We start from the raw sequence: 9,921 nt of genomic DNA on the forward strand, positions 1-9,921 counted from the left end.
ATTTCCTGTATAGTATTCTTGTTATTTTCTCGTTTTGTAACTAATTGTACTTTTTGTACATGTATTTTTATTTTTGCAGTTTTATCGTTTGTCTATGCCAGAAAAAAGGCTTTTTCGTTCGTCCTCTTGTGTTTGTTTTTGTACATGTATTTTAATTTTGCAGTCTTATTGTTACGTCTTGTTTGTGTTCGTACTCATTTTGCCCCGCTGCTTGGAATTTTATTTTAATTCTCTCGCAGGAAGGCCTATTGGATTAGTGTTCTGTTATGCCTTCGAACATGCCTGACTCCTCTAGCGACAGCTGATGACGGGGGTTTTGTCCTTGTGTAGCTCGTCCTGTATTGTTTTTCGTTTTCTTGTTTTTCGTTTTCCGTTTTCTTGTTTTTTGTTTTTTGGCTTTTTCCGTTTCTACGTCTTATTGTGATGTCCTGTACTCCCGTATAATTATTTATATATGCATGTATATATACATGTAGATGTAGGTACGTACATATATGTTTGTATGTATGCATATATTTTTATTTATCTCCTATATATATATATATATATATATATATATATATATATATATATATAATAATAATAATAATATAATAATAATAATGATAATAATAATAATAACAAATGTTAAAAATTAATTAATTAAGAATTAATCAATAATTTCACCAAGTAGAATTCGGCATGAAAAGAACCATTTCACGGTAAACTTAAGTAATACTTTATAATTAGGGTTCAGCAAAGATTTGCTTTACCACATACCAAAGTTTAGAAATAGCAGCCAAAAACCTTAGCTATTTCTTCTACTTTAAAAAGGGACTCCCAGATTGTTTTCAAGTATTTTGGTTTTTCTGGGAGTCCCTATTTAAAGTGGAAGAAATAGCTAAGGTTTTTGACTGCTATTTCTAAACTTCGGTATGTGGTAAAGCAAATCTTTGCTGAACCCTAATTATAAAGTATGTATATATATTTGTGTGTGTGTTGTGTGTGTGTGTGTGTGTGTGTGTGTGTGTTTGTTCCCCTACCACTACTGAACAACTACTTGGTGTGTTTATGTCCCCGTAAGGTAGCGGTTCGGCAAAAGAAACCGATAGAAAAAATACCAAGTTTTCCCAAAATAAATAAATAAATAAAAAAATAGTTTTGCTGTCCATAACTTCGACTAAAACTTCTCCAAGGCGGTACCCCAACGTGGCTGCAATCAACTGACAGAAACAAGTATATATATATATATATATATATATATATATATATATATATATATATTATATTAAATTAGAGATAAAACCACTATTAGGCAAATCAAACAATGAAAAACATAAGCCAATACATAAAATTAATTTATTTTATATTATTATAAATATATATCAAAAGTATTAAAAGTTTAACTCTTTATCTTTTATTAAACTTTTAATACTTTTGATATATATTTAAAATAATATAAATTAAATTAATTTTATGTATTGGCTTATGTTTTTCATTGTTTGATTTGCCTAATAGTGGTTTTATCTCTAATTTAATATAATATAATATAATATATTTATACTATAAAATTGAATTTAATCCTAAATCTGATTTTTCCCTGTAAGTTTGGATTTATTCCCTAATATTTTATTATTATATATATATATATTAGAAGAAATGAGGTACTCAGAAGATCGGATGGTTTATATTTACAGATATTTATTTGTATATTACAATTTTTATATATATATCATATCACTTAGATCATTTGCGCTCCCACTAGAATGGGAGAAAGCGCTAATGATCTACATTTTATATATATAAAATGTGATATACAAATAAATATCTGTAAATATAAACCATCCGATCTTCTGAGTACCTCATTTCTTCTAATATATAATACCTGTACATCATCTCCAAACCTTCCAATATATATATATATACACTTACGCGGGTGTGCTGAAAAGTTTGTGGGTTTAAGGGTATCGAGAAAGGCAGGTGAGAGTTCCAACCTTCCGAGTTCCTTTAGATGGATAGGAAAACTGAAGGACCGCTGTAATAAGAGTGTGAATCCGAGAGGGAAATATGTTGAATAAAATCCTAATTAACTGATCCTCCTGTATTTTTTAAAAACCAAAGTTAGGAACTTTTCGGCACTTCCTCGTATATGCATGTATGTGTGTGTGTGTGTGTGTGTGTGTTCATTTGTATGTGTATGTATGTAATGCTTCATAATGTATGAAGGCGCATGGCTCAGTGGTTAGAGCGTCGAGCTTACGATCGTCAAGCTTACGATCGTGAGGTTGTGAGCTCGAATCCCGGACCGGGCTGCGTGTTGTGTTCTTGAGCAAGGCACTTTATTTCACGTTGCTCCAGTTCACTCAGCTGTAGAAATGAGTTGCGACGTCACTGGTGCCAAGCTGTATCGACCTTTGTCTTTCCCTTGGATAACACTGGTGGCGTGGAGAGGGGAGGCCGGTATGCATGGGCGACTGCTGGTCTTCCATAAACAACCTTGCCCGGACTTGTGTCTAGGAGGGTAACTTTCTAGGTGCAATCCCATGGTCATTCATGACCAAAGGGGGTCTTTACCCTTTATGTAATGCTTGCATTTGAAAATAAGGATGGAACTTTGGTGGTATAAAAGAGGAACATTATATCAGACACACCTCAATTTCACCCGCGCATATCCAGGAAATAATTTTATAGTACCTTAACCCTGTAGCGTTCAGATTACTTGGTCAAATGTAATGTTTATTTATTCACATTGTTTTCAGTTAATCATGCATTATCTTGTAGCTTTGAGTTTTCGGTGATGTGCTTGTATATTTTCAGAATGACACGGTAGGGTAGGTGTGAGAGGCCGGATTTGACTGTGATCTGCATAAAGCAAGTAAAATATTTGGGCCTGGTATTTCCAGTTTAAATGCTAAAGAGTTAGAGTAAGGGTTCCCAAGCACCGGGCTGCGAGCCCCCACCAGTCCGTACATCGTTTGGTACAGAGTTGCACAGAAAGAATATATTTTAAAATCATACTTCTGTTTTATAGCCTATTGCTGTCTACAATGTAGTAATAGAAGGAATGAAGTGCATAATATATAGAATGTAATAATTACATTTGTATGTAAAAATTAAATTATGTATAATGCACTTTATTCTGTTTTGTTCTTCCAAATCCGGCATGACACCGGTCCGTGCTGCAAAAATGCACGTTGGGGACCGCTACATTAAAACACAATATTGGCCCAACTTCGCACATAGGACCCAGAATGACATTTTGGGACATTTTTAGGCGGAAAATGAGCATCTTGTGTGCTATCAAATACGGTAATACAATCAAAATACAATCAAAATACATTTATATACATCAAACATAAACGAAATATATTTATTTTACTTTACTTTTCTTTTTACGTTACTACTTTCAGTCATTAGACTGCGGCCATGCTGGGTACCGCATTGAATAGTTTTTAGTCAAATGTATCGACCGCAGTGATTTAGAGCCAAAGGAAAGCATCGAGGCGATTTTCATGTTGGATTCACGTTGGTAGCCAGATCCGTTCTGTACGTAACAACAGGTGTTCGACATAAACCCACAAGTCAGCAATGCTCGAACACATGACAAGAGCGTGCAGAACATTTTCGTCACTCAGCGCGCACCCCGGGCAAGCCCGGCTGATGGTACTTCCATGCCTGTAGAGTTTATCCTGAACCGGCAATGCCTCATTGCAGGCCAGGGATTTCTGGAAGTTATCCATTGGTCTCGGTTCGAAAGTCCTCCAGAACAGGCCAGCCAACTCATTCTTATCAACGCCCAGAGTCTTCCTAAGAACGTCGCCGCACTTGTCCGTCACCAAACCTCAATATAACGCCTGAGTGGAACTTCCACAGACGGCGTTGGCCGATTGACAGTGGACTGTGAGCGCTTGATGACAGTGGACTGTGAGCGTCTAGGAAGCACTGTAGAAGTCGCAACCTCAGCGCATGTCTGTACATCAGCAGTCACGGCATGCCCAGCCCTTCATTCAGCGGGTGTTGACAGCAAATGGAGCGCTTAACAAATAGAACGCGCCCTTTATACAGAAAGTGAAAGAGTAGGCACAATATATGACGGAGGCGATGTATGCAGTCACCACCTCTGCCCGACTTTTTAGGGATAGCTTTCTCTCGGCACATTTCTGGGTGAGATTGCTCGTCACCGCATCCCAGTTCTTGTCCACCTGGAGGTCTGGATCAAACCAGATCCCAAGCAATTTAACTTGTCTCTCCGTCCAGCGTCCCATGACATTGTTGGACTGCCTGGACCTGCCTCTTCAGTTGCCGAGTTGCAGGCCCACTCTCTTTTTACTCTTTTACTTGTTTCAGTCATTTGACTGCGGCCATGCTAGAGCACCGCCTTTAGTCGAGCAAATCGACCCCGGGACTTATTCTTTGTAAGCCCGGTACTTATTCTATCGGTCTCTTTTGCCGAATCGCTAAGTGACGGAGACGTAAACACACCAGCATCGGTTGTCAAGCAATGCTAGAGGGACAAACACAGACACACACACATACACATATATATATATACATATATACGACAGGCTTCTTTCAGTTTCCGTCTACCAAATCCACTCACAAGGCATTGGTTGGCCCGGGGCTATAGCAGAAGACACTTGCCCAAGATGCCTCGCAGTGGGACTGAACCCGGAACCATGTGGTTGGTTAGCAAGCTACTTACCACACAGCCACTCCTGCCCCACTGATTTTTCTTGGTTAAGTTTTGCTCCTGTCGTTGTCTCGTATTCTAGTAGAGCAGTGCCGACCATGTCTATGCATTAACAGTTATATCCATTTAAAATATTTTTCAGCAGTATATACACATATTAAATCATCTATAATATACATATATACATTAAAATATACAGATGCTTGTACATAGCTATATACATATATAGGCATATACAGGTGAGACACCAATGACGATGTACTGCAATAGCTTGGGTTTCAAGGGCCTACAGCTGTTTAACTGTCTTCCGAAAAGCATCTGAGGAGCCTCCATGGAGTGGATGTAGACGTTTTCAATGTGAACTTGACCTCTGGCTCGCCGAGATCCCAGATGAGCCAATATCTAAGCAAAGAACTCAAAAGAGGGCAGTAGCATCGAACTCCATCCTTCACCAAAAGCCGCTCCGACAAAGGTGGAAAGTGGAAAGATGGTTACAATGGCGGTGCTCCAGCATGGCCACAGTCATTGGACTGAAACATAAAAAAGAATAAAAGAATATATACACAAATACACGTATAGGCGCAGGAGTGGGTGTGTGGTAAGTAGCTTGCTAACCAACCACAGGGTTCCGGGTTCAGTCCCACTGCGTGGCATCTTGGGCAAGTGTCTTCTGCTATAGCCCCGAGCCGACCAATGCCTTGTGAGTGGATTTGGTAGACGGAAACTGAAAGAAGCCTGTCGTATATATGTATGTGTGTGTGTGTTTGTGTGTCTGTGTTTGTCCCCCTAGCATTGCTTGACAACCGATGCTGGTGTGTTTACGTCCCCGTCACTTAGCGGTTCGGCAAAAGAGACCGATAGAAAAAGTACTGGGCTTACAAAGAATAAGTCCCGGGGACGATTTGCTCGACTAAAGGCGGTGCTCCAGCATGGCCGCAGTCAAATGACTGAAACAAGTAAAAAAAAAAAAAAAATACATATATGTACGCACACATACACGGGCAAAATATCTCTTGGTTTATTACTTATACAGCTTAGTTGTTACCGACGAAAGAGATGGGAAGTACATTAAGCGTATGTTGGAAGGAGATAAAAAGTAAAAAAAAAAACAAAAAGGAAAAAAGAAAAAGAAACTAAAACAGAAAAACTAGCGAGAAAAGAGAGAAAGAGATTGCTACGTAAAAGACACCAACGAGTATCGAGGAGGAAAAAGAAAGGAGAAATACTTCACGAATTGTGCTCCACGAATGCACACATAAAATAAGATCACATATGTACTAACAGTATCGCCCGGCATCGCTCGGGTTTGTTTCGACCCTTTAGAATTGGAAGTTTTGGAAAATAAAAAAAATTCCATTATGTAGCTTGTTATTCTCTTTAAGGGAACATTTTTCTGTTTGAAATACACCGAAAAATGGCGACACAGCAGTCAAAAAATCGTAAAAAATAGGGATTTTCATAGCAAAAACCCCCCACCTTTTTAATGTAAATAATTTTTGGTGTTAACATTGTCCGATTTGAATTTTTTCTTCTACGGAAGGAAGAGCAAGCTTTCTTCTATTATACTCTCAATTTTGGTCAACGTGTGCCGCAGGGTCTTGGAGGAGATAGTGTTAGTTGAAGGCTACCAAACCTGCCATACACACAGACAACTTCAGCTTTATATATAGAGACAGATATACACATAACTATAACATAAAACTTACGTGGAAAAGGATACGTGGCGTTCGATCATATAATAATATAAATAATATATAAATATATGCATATATACATACATATATGTACATACCTACATATATATGTATATATACATGCATATATGGGTACAGGATATCGAAAAAACGTTGAATACATTGAGAAATGAAAACATAAATATGAAAACATGGAAACGAACATTGTTTTTCGAACAACTGAAAACAAAACAAAACAAACACACAGAGAAACGAGACATCTTTATATATATAAAAGTCAAGTTGTGTGTCTGTCTCCTACGATTTAGATTCCTAACTACTCCAACATTTTGCGGTGCAGTGTAACCAAAAGCGGGTATCTTATAGTCGTGATTCATATCGAGCCCTTCTGGGTATTAGCGCGCGTCTACGATGAGTCTACGATTTTAAAAATAATTTACCATCATTTGTTTCCATTTTAATGCATTTTTTCGCCATTATATAAGGGAAGTAACTCTCTAAAAATGTCTACGATGAGTCAACGATTTAAAAAAAATTTACCATCATTTTTTTCCCACTTTTAATGCATTTTTTTTTTGCTATTTTTTGGCTATAACTCTCTAAAAATGCTTATATAGTTATTTCCCTTACAAACCCGAGCAACGCCGGGCGATACTGCTAGTACAACATAAAGAATATTCCCCTTCTTCAGTTGTCCTTGTCTTCGAAAACTTGGAGTAGTTGAAACAGGGACTACTGAAGAAGGGGAATATTCTTTATGTCTCGTTTCTCTGTTTGTTTTCTTTTTCGAAAAAAGTTCGTTTCCATGTTCTTGTTTTTATGTTTTCGTTTCTCATTGTGTTCAACGTTTTTTTGATGTCCTGTACCCGTATATGCATGCATATATACATATATATGTAGGTATGTACATATATGTATGTATATATGCATATATTTATATATTATTTATATTATTATACATAACTGTAGATATGCATACAAATACACATATATGATTACGTATATAAATATACAAAAATTTGTACGCAAATACATGCTCACAAATATAAGTATATACACGTATACATATACATCCATGTGCATATGTACGTAAATATTAACGTACACGTATATTTACACGCATACACGCACGTACATGTACACGTATGGACACATACACATACATATATATACATCCACAAAACATACATACACCTGCTCTTTTATTTCTTTCGGTCATTTGACTGTGGCTATGCTCGAGCACCACCTTTAGCCGAGCAAATCGACCCCAGGGCTTATTCTTTGTAAGCCTAGTACTTATTCTCTCGGTCTCTTTTGTCGAACTGCTAAGTTACGGGGACGTAAACACACCAGCATCGGTTGTCAAGCGATGTTGCGGGACAAACACACATGCAAGCATACACACACACACACACACACACACACACACACACACACACATTCATATATACGACGGGCTTCTTCCAGTTTCCGTCTACCAAATTCACTCACAAGGCTTTGGTCGACCCGAGGCTATAGTAGAAGACACTTGGCCAAGGTGCCACGCAGTGGGACTGAACCCGGAACCATGTGGTTTGTAAGCAAGCTACTTACCACACAGCCACTCCTACGCTAGAAAACAAATATAGTGACACATCTACATCATAACGTATATATACAAACAATATATGTATATACACCAAGGGATTTTGTGCGCGTGTATGTGTGCGTACATATATGTATATGTGTATTTGTGTATATATTAATGTCTCACCTATATATTCTTTTATTTCTTTTATTTCTTTTACTTGTTTCAGTCATTTGACTGCGGCCATGCTGGAGCACCACCTTTAGTCGAGCAAATCGACCCCGGGACTTATCCTTTGTAAGTCCAGTACATATTCTATCGGTCTCTTTTTGCCTAACCGCTAACTGACGGGGACGTAAACACACCAGCATCGGTTGTCAAGCAATGCTAGGGGGACAAACACAGACACACACACAACACACACACACACACACACACACACATATATATATATATATATATATATATATATATATATATACATATATACGACAGGCTTCTTTCAGTTTCCGTCTACCAAATCCACTCACAAGGCATTGGTTGGCCCGGGGCTATAGCAGAAGACACTTGCCCAAGATGCCACGCAGTGGGACTGAACCCGGAACCATGTGGTTGGTTAGCAAGCTACTTACCACACAGCCACTCCTGCGCCTATATATATGTATATAACTATGTACAAGCATCTGTATATTGTAAGGTATATATGTATATTATACATGGTTTAGTATGAGTATGTGAGGGCGCGTGGCTTAGTGGTTAGGGCATTCGGCTCATGATCGTAAGGTTGTGAGTTCGATTCCCGGCGACGCGTTGTGTCCTGAGCAAGACACTTTATTCACGTTGCTCCAGTCCACTCAGCTGGCAAAAATGAGTTGTACTTGTATTTCAAAGGGTCAGCTTGTCACTCTCTGTTTCACGTGATTATCCCCGAGAACTACGTTAAGGGTACACGTGTCTGTGGAATGCTCAGCCATTTGCACGTTAATTTCACGAGCAAGTGTTCCGTTGATCGTATCAGCTGGGACCCTCGTCGTCGTAACCGGCGGAGTCTTTTAAAGTATGAGTATATGCTGCTGAAAAAATATCTACGTAATTTTTATTTTTAATTTCAATTTTTAAATGGATATAACTGTTAATGCATTAATTCATTTATCGATATATATAAAGCTGAAGTTGTTTGTGTATTGCAGGTTTGGTAGCCTTCAACTAACACTATCTCCCCCGAGACCCTGCGGCGCAAGTTGACTAAAATTGAGAGTATGATAGAAGGCTTGCTCTTCCTTCCGTAAAAGAAAAAATTCAAATCGGACAATGTTAAGACCAAAAATTATTTACATCAAAAAGGTGTGTTTTTTTTCTATGAAAATCCCTATTTTTTACAATTTTTTGACTGCTGTGTCGCCATTTTTCGGTGTATTTCAACCAGAAAAATGTTCACTTAAAGAGAATAACAAGCTACATAATGCAAAATTTTTACTTTTAAAAAATTCCAATTCTAAAGGGTCGAAACAAACCCGAGCAACGCCGGGCGATTCTGCTAGTATTTTGTATATAATTATTTACCATATGCATTTAGACTCTGCCCTTCGATTTAAGGTTTTCTTCTATTTTACAACAAAATGCATTTATACTGAATTTTGTTTATCGCATGCTTAAGGCCTTAGGATCAACGAAACAACACCATTTTCAAAAGTGTATCATTTAAACTTTTTTATGTTTGATTATATCGTAATTTCTGTTCCATTCTAACAAAACTGTCCGACGGCAGTGGACGTAAAACTCCGAGTAACAGATTCTGTGATATTTCTGATGCTTTTTAATAAAGTATATTACCCTACCTCTGGTATTTGAGTACTCTTTTTTCCACCTTGTTTTGCATTTATTTGCTTACTCCGGTCTCTCTCTCTCTCTCTCTTTCTCTCCCTACACACACACACATATATATATGATATATATATATATATATGTACACATCTTCTCTGTTGCCCCTC

This window comes from Octopus sinensis, linkage group LG3, assembly GCF_006345805.1.
Source record: "Octopus sinensis linkage group LG3, ASM634580v1, whole genome shotgun sequence".
In the NCBI taxonomy this organism is placed as follows: domain Eukaryota; kingdom Metazoa; phylum Mollusca; class Cephalopoda; order Octopoda; family Octopodidae; genus Octopus; species Octopus sinensis.